This window comes from Otolemur garnettii, unplaced genomic scaffold, assembly GCF_000181295.1.
Source record: "Otolemur garnettii isolate 467f Iridium unplaced genomic scaffold, OtoGar3 scaffold00143, whole genome shotgun sequence".
Lineage (NCBI taxonomy): Eukaryota > Metazoa > Chordata > Mammalia > Primates > Galagidae > Otolemur > Otolemur garnettii.
In genome coordinates this window covers 5056558-5065333 of record NW_003852538.1, presented here as the reverse complement: position 1 = coordinate 5065333, position 8776 = coordinate 5056558, and the positions used below count along the sequence as shown (strand labels likewise).

Below are 8776 nucleotides of genomic sequence, written 5' to 3'. Positions count from 1 at the left end.
GTCCTTAAGAATTGCCTGTGTGTGCAGACTGCTAGAAATACAGATTCTAGCAAGCCTCGAAATACTATAATTCTGATTCAAGCTACATGGTACAGGCCCCATACAACTGCATAAAAAGGAGGCGTCCAGTGGTCTTCATATAAGTGGTTCTTATAATTATCTGGATTAGACAGAGTTGCTTATGGTAAAAACCGTCCTGAGCGCAGAGGGGTTTGGTGGATCGTTGAGAAAGCATCTTTTCTTTGCTCGGCGACTGCGGCTCTTTATTGGGCGCCAGAAGCGGCGTGGCGCTCTGAGAAGTGGCCTAAAGCTTCCGCGTTGAAGAAAAGAAAATGGCTGGAAACAAGCAGACAGCTCGTAAATCCACCGGAGGGAGAGTCCCCACCCCCAGCCCCGCCCAAACAGCTGTCTATCAAAGCTGCCAGGAAAAGCGCTCCCTCTACCGGCGGGTGAAGAAACCTCATCGCTACAGGTAGGCGACGTGGTGGAACAAGGTCATGCCTCTGCGCTGGCCCTCGGTGTCCCTTTACAATTTGCTCTGCTTGCTTCAGGCCCGGCACCGTGGCGCTCAGAGAGATTCGTCATTATTAGAAATCGACTGAGCTGCTCATCTGGAAGCTGCCTTTCCAGAGGTTGGTGAGGGAGATCGCCCAGGATTTCAAAATCGACTTGAGGTTTCAGAGTGCGGCCATTGGTGCGCTTCGGGAGGCGAGTGAAGTGTACCTGGTGGGTTTGTTTGAAGATACTAATCTGTGTCTCATGCACATTAAGAGAGTCACCATCATGCCCAAAGACATCCAGTTGGCTCGCCGGATCCGGGAAGAGAGAGCTTAATGAAGGCAGTTTTTATGGTGTTTTGTAGTAAATTCTGTAAAATACTTTGGTTTAATTTGTGACTTTTTTTGTAAGAAATTGTTTATAATATGTTGCATTTGTACTTAAGTCATTCCATCTTTCACTCAGGATGTATGCAAAAAGTGACTGTTCACAGACCTCAGTGATGTGAGCACTGTTGCTCAGGAGTGACAAGTTGCTAATATGCTGAAGGGATGGGTGATATTTCTGGCTTCTCAGGATGCATGTTTCTGTATGTTAATGACGTGTTGGGTAGCTATTAAGGTAATAGAATTGATAAACGTGTACAGGATCCTTTTGCAATAAAAGTAGTTATGACTTGATCCAAGTGTTTAACAATTGGGGCTAAGTCTGACCATACATCACTGTGATAGAATGTGGGCTTTTTCAAGGGTGAAGTTACAAGTCTTAACCACAGTGTAACTTACAGTTTCCATAAAATAAATAAATAAATAAAATAAACCTGGCAGCTATAGAATACACTATGTGCATTTATAATAGCTGTTTTATATATTGTAGCGTCAACATTTTTAAATTAAATGTTTTAAATTCACAAATGGTGGGAAGTCTGTCATTAAGGTGTGTGTAATTTAGAGTCCAGTTGGTTTTCTCCTAACTAGACTGCATTTGTTTTCATAGTAGTAAAGTGCTATGCACATGATTAAAAAAAAAAAAAAAAAAAAACTGTCCTGCCATCTCTCTCTATATGCAGAATAAAGGCCAGTTGTTTATATTCTTAATGTCTCTACTGGGTGTGTGCCAATCAATTTACTCAGTCCCCAGAAATATAGTTTTCAAACCATCAAATAAAACTTCTTACAGCATGACTATAAAAATATATGCTGAATATTCAATTTTTAAAATGATATTCTTTAAGATATTCTTGGACTTGGATGCTTATTTTTCTACATTTAATCAACTTTATGTTTATAACCTATTACAGTACCTCAGTCAAGCTGTGTTTTTTTTTAAAGAGCTCTCTTCTTTTAATGTTTGCAATCATACTTATAGCCAAAGACAAAAATCTTTGATAATTCTATTTTGTAAAGCTTCTGGAATGGCAGGCTAGTTTATGTAACTGTGTTAGTATTCTCCTTCCATAGACAGATGCTAAAGGAATAGGAAGAGTTTGTTGGTTTATTATACAAGACTGCTGCACTGATGGTATCACAACTGTTTCTTTAGTATGAAAGCTGCCAGCAGAAACTGGGGTTTTAATGAAGCTTTGCACAGGCTCTTATCTCTTGCTGGGACTGACTCTGTTATAAATAGCTTGGCCATTGACTCATCATTAGACTCCTATCAGCAATCAGCCCAGGCTTCTGTGGATTACTAAGAGATCTGCTCTGCTTTGTGGCTCATATTTTTATATTCTTATAGAGTAGATAAAGTTCATTTAAATGGCCTTATTTTCCTTTGCTATTTTATGTAACCAAAATGGAGGTGTGATCATTTTGTGATTTCTGGGTGGCTGAATTTTTGAGATTTGCTGGTGAGCATTAACGGTGTTATTTTACATTTTTACCACCGGGTGATAGTACCTCTGAGAATGAACAGCATGCTGCCTTCTCTCTCCCTCCCCCCATCCCTCTGTATATAGGACAGGAAAAAGGGACAGAGAAAACTTGAATTTTTCAGAATTTTCCAATAAGAAAAGGAAAATGCCAATATCCTATCACTGCAGATTCTGAAAGGTGACTCTATCTCACCTGCCATGTTTTGTATAGATCTGACACCCTTTCCCTGCATAATATTAAGGAACAAAAATTGCTAAAAACCATGAGAAAATAAGCAAGATTTGAGTTGCATCATATGAAACAGTATAATACTTCTAGCTGCTTTACACACCTCTCCCAAATCAAAGGTCTTTAAATATGTTAATAAGTCCTTTCCTCATATCATAATTTGTTGTGGGTACCCTGGGTCTCCTGGAAGCCCCTTCCTTGAAGGGGTAACAATGGTCTGGGCTCTTTCTACAGTGTGGCTTCAATAACTAGAAGTCATTTTCTTGTGGCTGCAGAAAGAGAAGGGGAGAGAGAGAGAGACAAAGAGAGAGTGAGAGAGAAAGAGTGGGATATAGAGGAAAATCATCACATCATCATTTTAAGGTTTACTTTTGGAAATGGAAGTGCCTTATTTCTTCCTGCTTTTTATTGCCCTTAACTAATCGCAAGGTCACAACCTCATAACAAAAAAGGCTGGCATATGTCTTAATGTGTTCTCCCAAACATGCAATAGAACTGGTAGGTACCAGCTAGTCCCTCCTGGTGATCAATATCTTTTTCTTTTTCATTTTCCCCCATGTATATAACACTTTTAGCCTTTCCCAAAGGTACCAACAACAATATTTTATTAATCATGGCATACAGCTCAAGCTTTAGAACCTTGAAGTCATGTTCATTCTTCTCAGTCAGGTCTAGGTGTGACTTCTTCTGGTCTAGAGATTCCTTGTCAAAAAGGGTATATAATTTGCACACCCTCCTCCTATCAACACTTAATTAGAACATAATCACAAAATAAACTTATTCTGAAAATGAAAGCAAAGTTACTTGTCTGCAATTACTTAAATCCTGACAACCAGACTACGTGAGACCACTGTCCTGGGGTAAGGATGTCCCTGGACTGGACTCTAAGTCAGCTCTGGAGAGGACCTCCCCTCATAGTTTTCCCCCCTGGTTCTCTGAGAGCAGATCCAGGGTGTTCCTCCTTCTTAATTGTTGCTCTTAGGCACATTGAAATATGTTTTTGAAGCCTTGTTTCTGCTCTTAGAAAGTTAGGAATTATTTTAAATGCTTGTCAAAGCTTCCATACTCCTTTTTAAAGCCAGTTTCTTTGATGCTATATTTTCTTCAAAAACTTTGTGGGTTTCCAATTTATTTGCTTTGAGTAAGTTCCATGTGTCAGGCCCAGTGTTTTTCCCCAGACATTGTTCTCTTGTCTGTTCTATTTCTTTTCTTTGTGTTCTTCATACAATAGTCTCTTTCTGTGCCTATCTGTGGTCAAACTCTGCCACTGGAAATGAGCAAAATAATTCCAAAAATAGAGGGGCAAGATCAAACAAAGTAATTTTTTGCAGCTATGATTATTGACAAAATCTGCTTTCACTTGTTTCCCTTTTCTCATTAAAGAAAACAATCAGACAAACAGAACCATAACAAAACCATAAGAGCATATCTCTTTAATATTAATATTTACCCAATAATTCCACGTGAGAACCAGAGTATAATTTTTATGACTAAGTGACACATTAGCCACCATTCTTTCTAACATTTTCTGTCCCTTGGGTGTATTACTCAATCATTTTAAATCTCACCTCTAAAATAAGGATAGTAATATTTTCTTTCTAATATAATGTTGAAGATCAAGTAACATACAAATGTGTTAGTACGGCATCTAAGCCCCCAGGCTATGATCATTATTGTTGTTGTTGTTGTTGCTGCTGTTATCACAATTGTCACGTAGACTTGGATAATTACACAAATGTGCTGTCTGCTGTATATACAACATTTAAACAATGTTTATTGACCTGGATATAAACTAATGATCAAGATATGACCTCAAAGAGCACTGAGTTCAGTGGTCCCTTTATGAATGAGCCATAGCAATTTGAGAACATTCAATTTTTATGCTCAGCATTGCTTCCTTTCACCCAATCAACTCATTAATGTCCACAGAGTAAGCTAATCCTTATTTACTCAATAAACAGCATGTGGAATAGCAGATGGCTTTGAGCCGAATGCATATTTTCTTTGGGCCTTAGTAATATATAGAGCAATCATTTGCTGTGTAATGGTTGCTTCAGGAAATAGAGTAATTTATTCCAAATTACAGGGCAGAAGTGCGGTATACGGGCACAATGGTATAAACAGACGTCTGCAGGAGGCAATGACACCGATATGACCAGCATAAGTACTAGTAACAGATTTTAAGCGCCAATCTGCCTTTGGGCTCCAGCAAGCTCTACCCATGTTGCCATTCTTGATTTGTTTTAAGAAGACATTAGCATTTACTTTTAACTTCTTGTTTTAGATTTAGTATTCTCAATCAAGGCCCTGAATAATGCATTATGGTAAGACTATTCTTCAAGTTGTATTCTCCATGATTTCTGATTCATCAGACAATTTGAGTAAGAAAAATATCTTCTAATTGGCTTGTCACTATGCATACAAAACATATTTTTTCCTAGATAAGACTTAGCAGATTGGAGACTAGTGACAAAAACTATTTAAAATATATATTTTATAGGATATATTTCTGGCTTCCATATAAAAATATGGTGCACATCATCACCAGATTTGCTGAGGGTTTTTTGCACATGTTTTGGCATTGCCAGAATCTGACAGATGATAAAATTGTGTTGTGATAGGAGCTATAACTTGCCCACCCTCAAATCCTTTTTCCAACATTTACTACTGTTTTCTAAATCAGTTTTCTTTCTCTGATTTTCTCTTCTTTTTTTCTTTTCCTTTTTCTTTTCTTCTGAGGCAGAGTCTCACTCTATCACCCTGGGTAGGGTAGCATGGCATCAGCCTAGCTTACAGCAACCTCAAACTCTTGGGCTCAAAAGATTATTTTGCCTCAGCCACTCAAGCAGCTGGGGCTACAGGCACCTGCCACACACACAGGTAATTTTTCTATTTTTTTTTTTTTTCAGTAGTGACGGGCTGGTCTTGAACTCCTGAACTCAAGGAATCCACCTGCCTTAGCCTCCCAATGTGCTAGGATTGAAAGCGTGAGCCACTGCGCCAGGACTATTTCTCTGATTTTCAAAGGATACAAGATTGTACTGTTTAGTCATGAATGTAACAAGATAAGAATAATGTATTTTTCTTTTCAATCACTACTTTTCATGTTTCAAAATTTTGTTTTATTTTTAGTAGGTTAAGCCCCACCATCCTCGGGCTATAAAAGAGAAATGAAGGCAACTCCAGCCTGAAAAGTGTTTCTTGAATGTTTTATGGGACCAGGATGGGAAAGCACATTCCTTTTTTTTTGGAGACAGAGTCTCAATATGTCACCCTTGTTAGAGTTCTGTGGTGTCACAGCTCACTGCAACCTCCAACTCTTAGGCTTAACTGATTTCTTGCCTCAGCCTCCTAAGTAGCTGGGACTATAGGTGCCTGCCACAATACTTGGCTGTTTTTTGTTGGAGTTTTCGTTTTTCTTTAGCTGACCTGGCTGGTTTCGAACCCATCAGCCTCAGTGCATGTGGCCAGTGCCATAACCACTATGCTACAGATGCCAAGCCAGAAAGCACATTCTTACACCTATTTTTGTGCTGCTGTTATTTAATATCTAATCATTACATCCTTCCATTCTTTAACAAGAAGAACTGAATTGAGCCAGCACAATTTTTGATAAGTGTCATTAAGCTATTTTTTTGTAAATTAGAGTAAAACCTTCATGGTTGATCACCACTCTATATTGGCTGCCTCCTTACACTGACCTAATTTTCATTAATGGAGCACCACATACACCACATGTATGTATCAGCAGAGTAGGCCTAGTTCCTTAGGTTGACCACTTCCATTTGTTGACCTGTTTATTACAGTCTTTGGGTGGTTAGCTTACAGAGGTTCTACTGTATTTTCAATCAGAGACCATTGTGTATTCAAAGAAAGTGAGGAGGCTACAGCTTCCTGCAGTGTTAAGAAATGCTTCTAAACCTAAAACACACACTGGATCTGATTATTTCCCTAGGTTTGTACTTTGATCTTAAGGAACTCCTAGTATAATGACTTCATCACTATTATTTTACCTTCACGAAAAGTATTATACATTTAATTTTTTAATAAATTTTATTGTATATATTTAAAGTATATGACATGATATGTATAAATAATAAAAGTTAACATAGTGACACAAATTAACACCTTCACTATTTCACATAGTTACTCCTGTTTGTTTTTGTAGCAAGAGAAGTTTTCTAAAATTTTAGTCATTTGGCATAAATCTCAAATACAGGAAAATTTTGTTACTACAGTCCTCACGTTGTGCATTAGATCTCAGACTTGTTCATCCTACATGTCTGCTCTGACCTACAGCTTTCGTTTCTTCCTTACCCCTCACCCTGCTTCTAGTAACTACTGTTTCTTTTCTCTATCTCTATATATTTAAACATTTTTTGAGTTCCATATATAAGTGAGATCATGCAATATTTTTCTTTCTGTATGGTCGTATTTCTCTTACCATAATGTCCTCCAAACTTATTCATGTTGTGGCAAATGACAAGATATTCTTTATGGGATCTGAGTAGCATGCCACTGTGTGAATATGTATTGCAGTTTATCCATTCTGTCATCAATGGACACTCAAGGTTGTGAATTATGCTACGATCAACAAGAGAGTGCAGATATATTTGAGAGGTGGTGATTTCATTCTTCTACATGCCAGAAGAAAGACTTCTGGGTTATAGGGTAGTTCCAGTAGTACTAGTAGTTCTAGTAGGTAGCATTTTTAATTTTTTTTAGAAACTATCATATTGCTTTTCATAGTAGTTGTACCAATCTATGTTCCCATCAACTGTGTACAAGAGTTTTCTTTTCTTCACATCTTTAACATTTGTTATCTCTTAACTTTATGTAGGTAACCATCAGAATGTGGTATCTCATAGGGTTTTTCTTTTTTTCAGACTAATATGAGAGTACAAATGATTAGGTTACAATGTTTGCATTTGTGAGGTAAAGGTCCCTGTTGCAGTTGTGACTCATCCCCAGGAAGTGTGCCATGTACACTTACATTGTGTCCATTAGGTGGGAGCTCACAAATCCCCCCTCCTTCATCCATTCTCTTCCCTCTGCCCATCCCTCTTCCCCACTCCCCCCAAACTATTGAATTGAGTTTTTCTCTTGTGTGGACATGTATTAGTTCATCTAGTGGCTTCATGTTAGTATTGAGCACATGTAAAAGACTGAAACTGGACCTGCGCTTTTCACTGCTTACAAAATTGACTCAAGATGGATAAAAGATTTAAACCTAAGACATGAAACCATACAAATCCTTACAGTTGTTTTGATTTGCACTTCCCTAATGATTAGTGATGTTGAACACCTCTTTATATACCTGTTGGTAATTTATATGTCTTTTTAGAGATGTCTATTCAGGTTTTTTTGTTGTTGTTTATTTTTTAATCATGTTATTTGTTTTTCTACCATTCAGTCATATGACTAAATAAATGTTCTTTAGAAATATTGGATGGTCACCCTTCATCAAATATATATCAGATTTACAGATGTCTTTCCTAATCCATATGCTGCCATTTGGTTTTGCTAATTATTTCCTTTGCTGTGCAGAAGCCTTTTAAATTTGATGTAGTTCCATTGGCTTATTTATGTTTTTGTGGCCTGAGCTTTCTTTTGGTGTGATACACCAAAAAATCATTGCCAAGGACCATGTGAGCTCCTCTTAGTGTAGGATCCAGGATTTATAATTGCTTTTGACATGGTAGTGTGGTTGCCACTGCACTTTCACAAACTGTAGAATTGGAATTTCTAGCCTTGCTTCGGAATTACAAATTGTGATCTTGTAACTAAATTCTAGTGGAAAGTCCCCTGAAAGAAAAGACCAAAGATCTAGGCTCCAAAGACTTGAACAAACCATTTATCCCTTTTTGATCTCTGTTTCTTTCACTATAAAGTGGGAGTTAGGGCTCATTGCTTTCTAAGGCCACCGGGAGTTCTACAGTTCTATGATTATTGCTTTGTGGTAGAATATAAAGTATCATTAGTTTGCTTGGTATGAAAACATCAGTGAAAACAATGAGCTGTAAAAGATGCAAGTTTATTTCCTACAAAACCAAGTCAATGTAACATTCCTAAAAACAGTTTTAGAAAGTGAAGATTCCAGAACATAATTTATGTCATAAAATTTTATGTTAAGATTAAGGATGGCATCTAAACAGAGAACAGCCTCACAGGTCTAT

General features: G+C 37.6%; 1 pseudogene; it reads left to right on the top strand.

The window, feature by feature from the left end:
• The first annotated feature begins 332 nt into the window (after positions 1-332).
• On the top strand, positions 333-834 carry LOC100955070 (annotated as a pseudogene).
• Positions 835-8776: the final 7942 nt, after the last annotated feature.